The sequence below is a fragment of the Natrix helvetica genome (assembly GCF_964273705.1).
Source record: "Natrix helvetica genome assembly, chromosome: 1".
In the NCBI taxonomy this organism is placed as follows: domain Eukaryota; kingdom Metazoa; phylum Chordata; class Lepidosauria; order Squamata; family Natricidae; genus Natrix; species Natrix helvetica.
Window position 1 is genome coordinate 114516228 of NC_138548.1, and position 14149 is coordinate 114530376.

Consider the following 14149-nt stretch of genomic DNA (forward strand, 5'->3'; position numbering starts at 1 on the left):
CAGTGAGGACTGGAATCCAGTGGCTCAAAAATACCCCCCCCCCTCTCCTTTTAGTAATTATTCCTGAAAAGGTTATTCTTGAACAAACCTTTTTGGGCTTAGAGTTTTAAGTCAAGGCAACTACCGGTGGCTACTTGACCGTGGCATTAATTGTTTCCCAAGTCAAGGCACACCGTGTAGAGTAACTCCCAAGTAATAACGAGGTTTGTTTGTAGCTCATCCCGCTGTAAGGTGACTTAAAAACAGCGGGAGGCTATAGAATGCACTTCCCCATCAATTGAAAAAAAGCGGCAAAAAGAGCAAATGTAATACTTGGCCTTGAATTTAAAAAAAAAACCTCAGTCATTTTTTAAAAAAAATTGTGGAGAATCCCTTTCCTACCTGCTTCTAATTTCTTGCGACTGCCGGCAGAAGAAGAAAAAAAGACACCACGGCACGTCAAAAGAAAAAGGGGAAATGAAGCCCTCATCGAGTCACGCCTGGCAGGATACAAGCCTCTCAAGGCTTCCACCAGCGTCCCGGGGACTCCCTCGTCCTTGGTCCTTTCGGCCCTTCCAGGCCACTTCCAAGGATTAGCGTGTGTACGCAAGGCCTCAAGTTACCTTGGCAACCGCCTGATTTGAATACACTTGCTACATAGGCATGAGCCCGGAACTCTCGAAGCCAATCGCCAGCCTGCGGGAAGATGGGCGTGGCATACCTCTGCGACAAGTGCCAGCTTCTGCGCCAGGGACCGCCCCTCAAGTTTTATGGGAGGCACCAATCGCTGCGATGAGAGCGTTGGCCGCCGAAAGGCGAGTCTTAAGAGCGAGGGAGCTGAACCGTGTGTCAGTCGGCCGGTCGGTTTCCCGCCTTCTTTGTGGAGTCTTCCCGGTTGCGCGTGAACGCCACCTAGCACGTATGTTCTGACGTATAAGCAACACCGGCTTAAAATAAACAAGGGGTTAGCGGTAGTTGCAATGGTCCCCAAAGAACATCTCGGTTCCTGTATTTGTCCGAAAGTCAGTCTGACGGGAGACGTGGCCTTTTATCCTTTTCCCCAACTGAAAGCATATTTTATAAAAGGAGCTCGTGCCCATATCACACACATTCCTGCATCTCTGGCTCACGGTGTTTTATTGCTTTATTACAACAAAAGGGCAATGTAATTGTTTTAAAAGCTTCTGGTAATTCACATTATTTTTGCATTACACTGCAGGAGTGAGGGAAAACGAGGAGTTGGCTGGCAAGTTTTTTTTTTGTTCAAATTTTCCTTTCCCACTTTATGAAATATTGGAAGGGAAAACATATGAGGGAGATTTTAAGAGATAAACAGCTGGAGGGAGAGGGCAGACCATTTTCAGCTTTGATCACAATTTTCTGAAATTTGATTTTTTTTAAAAGGCATTCAGAGAAATGTACATGTGTAGTAGACCTTAGATACAGGTCTACATCTATACATTCTTACATACTATACATTTCTATCTATCTATCCATCCATCTACCCAGTCATCCTTCAGAATTGTTTCCAAGCTATAGTGGTGTCCTCTGGGATATATGTTGTACAACTCTTTCAGAATGTTTATAAACACAATGTTGAAATTTTCTTTCTTCTCTCTCTCTCACTCATACTCTTTCTTGCAGCTATCAAAGACACAGCTGTAACTTGCTGGCACAATTTCCCAAAGGAGTCATTTATGCTCAGCATTATTGTCATTGGGTAGTACAAAAGGGAGATGGCAAAGCTTGTAGATCTGCAGGCAATGCAGTTGTGTGATGTGGAACATATTCCCTGTTGAGATATAACAAAGCACAAAAAAAATATGCTCAGCAGTTGGAGTGCTGGATCAGTTTTGCAAGATATTAAATACCTACTTGATTACTTTAAAATAGTAAGATACTGAGATAGTCTCACTTTCAATGCTTCATGTTCTGCAGCTATTTTTGGATTTATTTTCACTTTTTGCCAGCCCTGGGTTGGTCATAACAAAATCTGTTGTTATTTTCTGTGTGTAGATGTTGCTATTTTGGCTACCTAAGTATCTACTCATAGAATTACCTTGCTATTAGTATATGTAGGACACACATTTAAACTTCAAAGATTAAGGTGGAGTCTTATTCCTTGTACCGGTAGTATAAACAAAATCAGAAACATCATATTTAGAAACATTTCTGATCCTAGATCAGGATTTTTGAGATTTAGCAGTATTTAAATAGCATTATTTTTATTTATGATCATTGACCAATCAGTACTTCCTATAATCTTTTTAGGTGTCTATTAAACTATTATGTAAATATCAATAATTTAGTATATTTTTCAGAGATTTTATCACAAAGCAAAATGAGAAGGCTGCCATTGGCAAGTTTTGGCCATCCTTAGGAAGGAAAGAAACAGATTTGGCCAACAGAGCATCCTATTGAAAAAGACTTCCAGCATCATCTTTATGGAAAGGAATGGGAATGTTTTAATGGCTCAGCCTTTCTATACTTGGCATAAGTTGATTTTCCACCTTCTTTAAAAATGCAATTTCTTTATTTACCTTAAGTTTTACAAAAAAATACACAAAAAAAGAAAGAAAAATATATGAAAACTACAAAAATGTAATTACTCAATGTAATAAGAATTAAACAAAAATGGGAGAAACTAAATATGTCATATAGAGTTCTAAATGTACCTTAGGACAGACATTCTAAATGATTTTCTAACTTTACAAAATATAAAGTATGATATAGAAAAATATATTGAGCCATTTTTGATTAGCAGATAAAATTGCCTTTTCAAAAACAGGTGAGTTTCTTGAATCTAAGAATAGCACTATTTTTCCAATCTAAAAATAATTATCTTAGCAGTTCCCCAGGAAAATTCAAATTGGGAAGGCTACAAAATGGATTTCTGTCATTTGAATTTTCTACCAAAATATCTTTAGTGCGTTTTAATAAATGCTGTAAATAAATATATGCCATAGACACATTTCTTTGGATACAACTAATGTACTCTTATGTTCAGACTTTATTTAATTCTAAACTGAGGATTGATCCTTTGATAGACGTTGACTTAATGTGATCAATGTAACAAAACATTTATGTTCAGAGACAATTTTTCTAAGGTGAAATTATAGTATAGGACTATAGGTGATGCATCAGAAAAATAAAAGCTGCTAAAAATTATTATGGTAGCTTGGCTATCTACCTACTTATGACCAGTGGTGGGATTCAAATAATTTAACAACCGGTTCTCTACCCTAATGATTTCTTCCAACAATCAGTTCACCAAACTGCTCAGAAAGTTAGCAACTGGTTCTCCGGAAGTGGTGCGAACTGGCTGGGTCCCTGAATGGTTTCCATCTCGAAATCATAAGGGCAAATTTGTTTTAGATAAGGGAAGTTTGAAATGTCCGTCTAATAAGGACCACTGATAACAATACATTCTGCTATGCCTTAAAGAAAATTCTTCAGGCTGGGAAAGATGAGAGATGGTAAATATTTGACCAGCACCTAAGGTTCTCTTCAGACCCAGATTATGTTGTTATATGACACCTGTTAATTTCTTTTTAATAGTAATTTCAGTAAAAATTAAAATTAAAAAGATAAAAACTAATACAAGAAAGGAATTTTTTTAAAATAATAAAGTGCAGAAAATAGAAAAAGAAAATACACACAATACACACACACCTACAGAAATTACTTCCCCCTTCATCACAAAAAGTGTAATTACTTTTGTAACCTCTTCCCATATCTCATCTGTTATCTATAAACAAATTCTTAAAACCACATTCAGTCCTGAAGAGGAAAAATCAATTAAAGGTTATCAGAGATAATAATGTATCTATTTTAGCTTTGATCAAGTAAATCAACTTTTTATTTTTCCTCTTTTGCCTAACAATCTTAAACTTTAGTCCCTTCAAATAATATTAAAAATATTTTGCTCCATTCTGTATTAGAAAGTCAAGTTTAAGTGTTCATCTTTAATTATAATCTTTAGTTCCTTCTGCTTCCTGTAATATCCAATCTTTGAAGACCTTGTTTCTGTAATATCCAACCTTAAAAGTTCCATCCCATCTTAAAGAGAATTCAAAACAAAGACATGTACTCACAGGAATATTATTATAATTAATTTTAAAGTCATATCCATGTGGACCCTTAGTTTGTAAGTTTCCAAAATCGAAGTTCTAATCACCCTTTTGCTTTTTATTCCAAAAGAAATGTTTTAAGTCTAATCGGTAGTTTTTTTAATTTTTTTACCTCCATCTTTATTATTTTTATAATTAACTCAAGGCAGCAAATGTATCTATTGCTCCTTCGTCCTATTTTCTGCACAGCAATAAATCTGTGGTGTGAGTTGGGCTGAAAGAGGGGAACTGGGCTCAAGGCCACACAACTGGCTTTCATGCCTAAGGCAGGAGTAGAACTCACTTGGTGCTATACAACCTATTGATGCAAAGGTTCCTAATAGCTGAAAATAAATTAACAAGCAATATCCAGTAGTAACTAGAAAAGCAAATATGCAAACCTAATGTCTTTTCTGAAACTGCAGCCACCTGCAGTTTCAGCAAAAGGTTTATTCCCTTGTCTCCCAGAATTCTTAAACCTACAGATCTTATGGTTTCCTCACATGAAGCAACTGTGGAACACTTTTTAGAGGTCTCAAATTTTTTCCTTGTCTACAGAGGAATTACAAAGAGCTGATCTACTTGCCTGCTTTCCCTTCTGTCACTTTTTTCAGTTTGCCATTTCTTCCCTGGAAGAAAGCATCTTGTTAATTTCCATAATCACTATTCTTTGATTATCTGAACTTTTCAGACATGGTAGGCTAGTGAGGAAACCTGACCAGATGAGCTAATTCCACATGTAAAGCTACATTAACAGAATCTAAAAGTACAACCCCCCCCCCCCCAAATTAATATTGTTATAGCTAAGTAACTAGGAAGGGTCTCTTTTGAGACTCTTGCCCCACCCACTGTTCAGCAATAGATTTTGCTATCGCTTAACTGACTGTTCCCTTGGCAGCATCCCAATCTCCCAAGGTCTTTCCCACATAGCATCACAGGAGCAGGTCCAATATTTATTTCATATACTATGCGAAACTCGTAATTCCATTCCAGTACATGTGGACACCAAGTCAGAAACTTTATACATTTTTGTCTGGTTATATTCAGTCTTATTTCTTTGTACAGTAGCAGCATAATTCAGTTCATTGTTCTTATAATACAATACAATAGCAGAGTTGGAAGGGACCTTGGAGGTCTTCTAGTCCAACCCCCTGCCTAGGCAGGAAACCCTATATCATTTCAGACAAATGGCTATCCAACCTCTTCTTAAAGACTTCCAGTGTTGGGGCATTCACAACTTCTGGAGGCAAGCTGTTCCACTGATTAATTGTTCTAACTGTCAGGAAATTTCTCCTCAGTTCTAAGTTGCTTCTTTCCTTGATTAGTTTCCACCCATTACTTCTTGTTCTACCCTCAGATGCCTTGGAGAATAGTATGACTCCCTCTTCTTTGTGGCAACCCCTGGGATATTTGAACACTGCTATCATGTCTCCCCTAGTCCTTCTTTTCATTAAACTAGACATACCCACGTGCAATGCCATAAGCTGCTCCACAATCCTTTCTGCCAGTAGGGATGATTCAACGATTTATAGCTGGAAAACTATATACAATGTTCTGTTTTCTTTAAAAAGATAGTAACAATTGCTGCTAAATCACAGGGCCTCATCATCATCAGATGAGTGTCTTAACACATGTTTTTATTAAAGACAGTGATCTGATCATCAGCTGAATTGAAAAAGTCATTTTCACATGCAGGAACTTGGATAATCAAAATCTCAAAACATGGTTCATATGTTTCACAGCTAATATGTAATATCAAATGCTTAATTCTTTGCAAGTGGGTTACATGCAAAACCTGTTCTAGATATTAAGGATTTAAGTCATGTGAACATTTTACAGAGGATAAAGTAGGCAACAAAAAGCTTCAAAAGAAGCTAAACCTGAATATCAGAAATATTATATACATAACCAAATGCATTCTAGCAGATATACAGTGTGGTTCCTCTTTCTTTCTTGGTCACCAAAAGGCAAAATAAATAGATTTATCAAGCCTAATGCGTATTTGGTAGGTGCAATGAATGTTTTATCAGTTGAGGGAAGAATAAATAATTCCCAGTTCAGTTTCAGTTCTTTATGGGAGGCAGATTATGAATCATTCATCTGAATCTGATTAATTTTGTATAATACATAACTTTTATGTACTTTATTTTTATTAGTTATGGGACTTTTAGCTGGATCCTTATCTCAGGTATAGCCTTGTAAAGGCTCTTATTGACAAGAACCCGTCTTCTAAATAATGCAAAGCCACAAATCTCAGTTTTACTCACCATAGCAACCAATATCTTATGATCAACATTATTCTATTTTATGGGCCAGGTTGCTGTAGCAAAGTGCTTGTGTCACATTCTTAGGTGATAAAAGGAAGCACTTTACTTTTCACTAACACACATCCCAAAATGATCAAGTTTGATCCCAGAAATAGCTCAGTTTTAAACTACTTAAAACAACTTGTAAAGAATTGCCAGGAAAGTTTTACTGACAAATTTCTTCATGTGAAGATCTTTGCTGTTAGCCTAAAACCAAGTGCTCCTTGGACTAGAAATTCTGCTTCTTTAATGGGCACCATGGTCCAAACATAGTATTAATTTATCAGGTTTTGCTTACTTGTAGTTTAGCATGCTGGGGAAACACAGGCACTGACTTAGCAGGCATGGTTTACAGCAAGATGATGAAAGCTATAGCTATTGTTCTACAGTTCTGACTTTTTAAAGAAAAAACAACAACTAGATTTCTATATATGCACTTATGGCCCATTAAGAGTGAGTGGCCTCAGATTGCTGCTCTGAAATATGCATGCTGCTTAGGCCCCAGCAATATGAGATCAGCTGGAACGTTTTCTTTAATTTATTCCTCCTTCACAGGGCTGCTGTGATGCCTGCAAATCAGCCAAAGACCAGCTTTGGGGCAGCTTGTTTTCTGTTTCTGTCCTGATCATTTTCCTTTCTGTTCAGTTAATATAATACTAGAGCTGTTAGAATGTGCTTACTTCATTCTCAGACGGCACTGGAGAGTTTCTATATGACAGCCTGATTGCTCAAGAGATACTGTTAGGACAAAGTTAGACTAGAGAGCAACAAGATGGTGTACATAAAAGAACAGCCTCTGAATATTTTTCACTGAATATAGTGTAGCATCTCTTGCCACTAAGCTCTGAATGACTTTGCTTACATGCTATTTTAAGCCATAACTTACTGGGTGAACTATAAATGGCTAGGTGTGCAGAACAGACTATACTGTAGTGCCCAAATCAAACAAACTACATTATGGTTTAAGACCCCACCCAGTAAACGTTTGGTTGAAATTTGGCCTTAGTTCCTAAGATTGGGAGTCCGGGCACTGTTTGCAGTGGTTTTGGACAGATTCAGTCTCCAGGTGTGGAGGTGAAACTAACTCATTGATTACTCCAAAATGGGATGGCACAAGGTTCTTCTCTGCTGCTAATGAATATACAAGCTGATGGGAGAAGTCATTTATTAGTTTGTGATGGTATAATCAGAACCCCAGAACTGCATCTCCATCCCAGTCCAGACGTACATTGGGAATTCTAACTCAGTGCTTGGAGACTGTAAATATCTTTATGGAGACAAAGAAACTGAGGCTGAATGTCAGCAAGACTAAGCTACTGTTCATTCACTACTCCTAGCCATCAGTTTACTCCAATGGTGACTTTGGATGGGATAGCATTCTCAATGAAGGAACCAGCTGTGACTTGGGGGTCCTTCTAGACACATGGCTAGATAAAACAGTTGGAGACTGTTGTTTGGGGGACCTGGCCTAGAATTGCATGGTGTGCCGGCTATGGACTTTCCTGGAGTCCTGGAAATCTTGACTGACATTTTTATCTTCTAATTACTGCAATGCACTCCACGTGACCTGCTTTTGAAGGGTACTCAAAAGATGCATTGGCTCCGAATTGATGTAAACATCTAATAATATAATACGATGTTGGCTATGTAATAGTATATATATGGTTATTTGTTATGAAAATGAAAAAATAAAAAAAACATTATATATATTTATTTATCCGGCTTGGTGCTTCTGGCTTGGTGCTTCCAGGAGCAATGTATATACATACATACATACATACATACATACATACATACATACATACATATATACACATACATACACACACACACACACACACACACACACACACATATATATATACACACACACACATACATATATATGTATTTGTGTTACAACCCCTGGTATGCCTAAATATGGGAGGAAAGTCACTACTCCCTCTTTCTGTCCTTTGGCTCATCACAGAAGACCATGCAGGCAGAAAACCATATTTTTATTTTTAATGTTGCCTTTTTATATTTGTGTTGTATTTGTACTGATAAATAAATAAAGGGAGACTAGTATAGATCTATTTCGAGCTAATAGCTCGAAATAGATCTATACTAGTCTCCCTTTATTTATTTATCAGTACAAATACAACACAAACATATATATATGTATGTGTGTGTGTGTATGTATGTGTATATATATATGTGGTGTGTGTGTGTGTGTGTGTGTGTTGTAATTGTACTGATAAATAAATAAAGGGAGACTAGGATAGATCTATTTCGAGCTAATTTGCTCTCATCAGCTAGCCATACCCTTACTGGGATTAGAACCCGGGCTGCATATATCTTAGGCAGGAGTCTTAACCACTTAACCACTGCATGGTCTTCTGTGATAAGCCGAAGGACAGAAAGAGGGAGTAGTGACCTTCCTCCCATATTTAGTCATACCAGGGGTTGTAACACAAATTATATATAAGTGGTTAAGACTCCTGCCTAAGATATATGCAGCCCGGGTTCTAATCCCAGTAAGGGTATGGCTAGCTGATGAGAGCATATATATATATATATATGCATGCATTGGCTCCAGATGCAGTAGCTTGCTTGTGGATGGATACCATTACTTATGCATGATATCAATGTTGGGGGTTCAATGGAATACCAGATACCATTCAAAGTGGTGGGTTGATCTAAAGTTCTACATTGTTTCACTCCTAAGTACCCACAGGACTATCTGCTTCCAGTGGATCCTACTCACCCCATTTGGACTACCTGCTAAGAATACTAAGGGTTCTTTCTACGGGAGACATTTTTCTGTAATATCTCTTCCTTATGAAATAGGTTCCTACCAGAAAACTGGATGACAGCATTCCTTCTGAATTGCAGGCAAGCCATCAAAATAAAGCTGTTCAGAATTAAGATCAATCATTGGGAACCCTGATATATCACATAACAATATTAAAGGGATTGATGGTGTTAATGTATTGCTATATTTACTTTTGATATTTTATGACTACTTTGTTTTTACTTTACTGTACTGTACTGTGCACAAGTCTATGTAGAGTACAGTGATATAAAATATAGTAAATGTACATTTTTGTAGAGGTTTGGGCATATCACAATGCTAAGCACTCATATTTTATATGAATAAAAAACAAGAGAGAAAAATGTTGGATTTAAAGGAACATTTTGTTTATAGCTATTGTATTTTGATCTTGTTTGATTCTTTGCAATGTTTTTACAGTATTTGATTTCACAGCAGGAAGTTTGTTTCCCCACTTATATTGTAGCCTGGATAAAGTCTGCAAAACAGATAATTTACACTTTGCTTCAGGTTATACAGAGTATATACCGTACCATTTTAAATAATAGCTTAAATAAGAATAACATAAAAAAATCTTCCCCCCAATATTTACCCTAATAACCCAAATTCTACAGTTATATATTTGATCCCACACTGGCCATTTAATTCCAAGTCAAGCCAAAAGTTTATATGTATGTAACAACGCCCCTCACTTTGGAGAACGTTTAACTTTTAAAGAACCATTATTTGCAATGTTTTCTTACTAGTCTAATTAACAGAACCCGCCAGTAAGGAGGATGCAAATTCACAATCTTCTACCATGGCTACCGGCACTCTAGTGCCTGCCCTTGCGGCTCACACATCCGTAGGAGGGGATAATGGGATTTGTACTTCAGTTCTGGAGAGCGCCAGGTTGGGGAAAGCTGCCATTCCTTTGTGCGCTTTCCTATTCATGCTCCCTTCCGCCTTTTCCAACTAGGCTAGCGCGGACTCCCCACATCCTACCGACTTCACAGCCAGCATTTCTCTGTGCAGGCAGAGAAAGGATAACCGAGAAAAGGCCCCAACAGTAGGAGCAGCAGAAGAGCGGACACAGCGGCACAACCAAGCTACGCACAAAAAGGGGTCCTAAAAAAAAGAGGAAGGAAATGGGGGGAGTGCGGCTGAGGGAGGCCTCGCTCACAAGAGAACTAAACCTGGATGGCATATTTACCTCGGGAGGAAGGGAGGGCGCGCATCTCCTCATCCCGGCAGAGGAGGAGGAGGAGGCTTTATTTGCCTGGAGGAAGCAGCGGACTCTAAAAATAAGCCACGCGAGAGGCGATTCCCTTCTCCCAGCTCGCTACACCCATTTCCTCCCTCCCTCCCTTCTCCTCCTCCGGCCCCTTGCCGCTCTCCGAAAGCCCAGGCCGGAGGAGCGACAGCAACACAGCAGCGGGCGGGGCCGAGGGAGAAGGTTGCTCTGGGAGTGATTGACGTGTCTCGCAGCCGACCACGAGGTCGGAGGAGTGGGGAGCCGCGGCCTGGAGCCCGAAGGTTGAGCGGGAGCGCCTATCAGCTGCTCCGGGAGGTTGCGAGCATCGAGTGGGCGTCGAGCGGCGTTTGGGCGTGTGCCGCCCGCTGCCTGGGGCTGGCTTTGCGCGCACACATTGTCCAAGCCGCCGTCACGGCAGCACCCGGGCGGAACGGATGCCTCAGTGTTGGGTGCCAATGCGGGGAGGGCGTTGCAAACACGGGGCTCCTCCGCCGCCTAGGTGGAAAGTTCGCCGCTGCATCGGATCGACGGAGCCTTGACTAAGAGAGCAGCCGGTCTTTCTGCGGAAGGGGACGCGGAGTCTCGCGAAGGCGCTTTTCTCTTTCCAGGCACCACGCAAACTTTGCATTTCCTCGCACGCTTCCAATTTTTTTTTAACCCTCTAGGAAAAAAAGGCAGCTTTGTTTTTCTGGTTTTTAAGGAAAACCTCGCAGGCTATAAGTAGTAAGTAGAGCTTCCTCCTCCAATTCTTACATGCTGTTTTGGGGCTTAGAAGCACGTTCTCCTTGAAGGTTGATTCGGCTCACCTGTGTAAGTAATTACTTAGCAGCCCTCAGGAAGGCGGCCACGAAGTGCCTGCGGATCTGTGGGCGTTCTCCGGTTCAGCTTTCAGCCGTTTGGGAATATTCAAGGTGCGGGCTGTAATAGCCAGGGATCCTGCAGTGGTTCACACGTCGCGCCCCAGGGCAGCCGTGTAGACGGAGCTGTTAGTTGCAGCGCTCGGCTTTTATGAGCCAAAATGGGGGAGGAAAAAGGCGGGTTGCGCGCTATAGAACATCTCTTTCCTTGGACCTTGGCTGAAGTCGCTTCGGTTGTAACCCTAATCTCCGAAGTAGGGGTGTAAAGGCCAGCCTCCCCCTCCTTAGGTTAGATCAGCATCATCCTCGCCACCCTCATTTCTAAGTAGGAGAGACTCGGAGGGGGATCGGTTGGGGAGGTGGCGCTTCCCTCGGCCGAAAGCAACGTGGGAGGCGGTCGTCGGCGTACGAGAAGGGAAGGCAGGGCGATTGCGTCTGTCAGGGGGAACAGCCTCGTGTGCGAGAAGACAAGCTATTATGGGGTGTGTCCGATTGTCAGTCGAGGGACGTTAAGGGAGATGGCAGCGAGGCTGAAAGGGTGTCTTGGGATGCTGCCAGGCGGGTGGGTTTCATTCTGAAGCGTTGGGCTTCTTGTTCATCCTCCACTTGTGAAATCCAAGGGCCAAAGTGCAATTCCACGCAGGGACGGCGCTACGGCTTAAAAGAAAGCCCTGGGTGGAACGCTGTGCAAAGGGGCGAGGCGTGTCCAAGGGTGGTGTGTGACAACACGCTCTCCGGTTTCCCCCCCCCCCCACCCCCATCCTCTACCCGCGATTTCCCGGTCTAGCAGTCGTCTCCTCCTCCTCATCATCACAGACGCTAATGACCGGCACATCTTGATGCGAGGAAGTTCACCTGCTCGGCGTTTTTCTAGGGCTTGGGAATTTTTGCTGCCCTGGAGAAACTGGTGGGTTTTGGGGGCTCGGGAACGGGAGGGTTTGAGCCACCACCTGCTTGCCTGTCTCTGTTCCCAGCTATATTGTGACTGTGCTTTCTGTAAACACTTCCTGTCAGCGCCAGAGAGGGGTGGGGGGTGGCGGCGGCTGATTAATAGAAGTGCCAATGGTTGCATCTTCTAGAAGCCACGGATGCTAATGGCAATATTTTCTGTATCCCCCGGTTTTCATCTTCCAGTGATGTTCTTTTTGAGCCATTTGCCAAAGCTGTAGGTACTTGTAGGTTTTGATTGCACTTTTCCCTCCCCTGCCATGCAGTTTAGGGAGTGGTCTGAGAGAATAGTGAAGTAAGTTTGGTTCACAGATGCAGCGGGCTGATTAAGGTCCTTGTTTGGACGTGTACACACACGAATAATCTGTGTTATATAGTTTTGGAAGACTTTGAAAGGAAAAGGCCCTGAGCTGCAGTGTTTAATGTGGAATGGTCCTTTCTGCCCCTTTGGGATTCTTAATCCTTCCCTGTGATCTTCTGTTACTTCACAGCCTATAGTAGCCTTTTGTTATGATTGGGTACTGATTGAGGAGGGGTTAACATGGCTTCCTTCCTTGCTAGTTGATGCCACTCCCAGGTTTGCAAACTGTCACTTGGAAATAGGTCCTGGGAATGCCTCCTCTGGATTAATGGGAGAGAAATCTCCAGCTGCTTAATTTCCCAGGGGCTTCAATAATTTTGTGTTTCATGCCTGTGAATACAAGACAACCTTCCCTGCATGGTGTAAGCTGGCTTGTTTTATGGGTACCTGTGTGTGTTTGCTGTATTTTAAAGCAGGTTGGTAGCACTTGAGTGTTTTAAGCATGTTTTCATCTTTCCTGGAGCTAAACAGGAGGGGATTGTGTTTATTCCCCTGGGAAGCAGGTGGGAGAGGCTCACATCCTGTTGCTTAAAGGCAAGTCATTCTAGGCAGCAGGATCAGTCCTCTGACCAAGCATGCACTAATTCTCATTGACTCTGTCTCCTAAATTGGAGCCCACCTGTGGGCCCCACCCCTGGAAACAGGTTTCTGCTCCATTTATGTCATGATGTTCCCCCTGAACATCATGACATAAGCTGTGCTGTGTAGTAGACCATCATTCAGATGAAATTCTGGAAAGAGCTTCCTCTGGGAATGTTAAATGAGCCATTGTTTAACAGCAGTGTTGGATAATGGCTCAGGAAAAATGAAGCTACATTCCAAGTATGGACTTTTTTCTTTTTCTTCCTAGTCCCTCCTCCCCACAAATGCAGGGCTTGAATGATAGCTTGTCACTTGAGTCTGACATCATGAGCTAAGACTGACAGTCACCCAGTTGGATTTTGTGCCTAATGTGGGACTAGAACTCACAGTATCCTAGGTTCTAGCCTAGAGCCTTAACCACTAGACCAGACTCTTTCTCATATCCCTAAATGTGCAAATGCATGCTCATATTCCCACTGTTCTCTTTAGATTGAGTCCCTGTGTGCATCCACAAAGTGAATGGCAAATCCACTTAATTTGTGAACACCATCTTTCTGTTGATATCATTTAGAAATAATTATTAGAGAATGAAAAACATCTTGAAAATCAGTTGAAAATAAGGTGTTCTTTGGTAACTGAATAAAATTGGTCATTATTTTGCTACAATTTGCTACAATTTCATGTTGACAAACCCCTTGATGTCATGAACGATGTTGGAACTTGGATGGAAGAGTCTTCCTTCTGTATAAAAAGCATAGCTTTGCACTGCATTTTAAATCCTATTCTTTAATCCCAATTGATAATTGAAGTTTTTTGATGATGAAAGAAGGTATATCCATAGCTGTAGTTGAACTGAATCCTGACTTGAATTGCCTAGATAGTGAACATTTTTCATTACTGTGGTAAAATATAGCTAAAACTATTGTTACAAATTTTATTTTTGTGCTGCTCTTCCTCCTCC

The 14149-nt window shown here is 41.0% G+C and overlaps 2 protein-coding genes across 6 annotated transcripts in view; one reads left to right on the forward strand and one right to left on the reverse strand.

Annotated features, from left to right (window-relative positions):
• LRRC56 (leucine rich repeat containing 56) overlaps positions 1-809 on the reverse strand; it is a 62042-nt gene extending 61233 nt beyond the window's left edge. Inside the window, exon 1 of one of the 3 annotated variants that reach the window (XM_081936027.1) lies at positions 603-809. The gene's annotated coding sequence lies outside the window, so the exon portion shown is untranslated. The other 2 variants (XM_081936025.1, XM_081936026.1) reach the window with 2 other exon arrangements.
• Positions 810-10855: 10046 nt separating this feature from the next.
• HRAS (HRas proto-oncogene, GTPase) overlaps positions 10856-14149 on the forward strand; it is an 82857-nt gene continuing 79563 nt past the window's right edge. The window contains exon 1 of one of the 3 annotated variants that reach the window (XM_081936034.1): positions 10856-11163. The gene's annotated coding sequence lies outside the window, so the exon portion shown is untranslated. Of the gene's footprint in view, positions 11164-11256; positions 11352-12143; positions 12205-14149 lie in introns of those variants that run through there. The other 2 variants (XM_081936035.1, XM_081936036.1) reach the window with 2 other exon arrangements.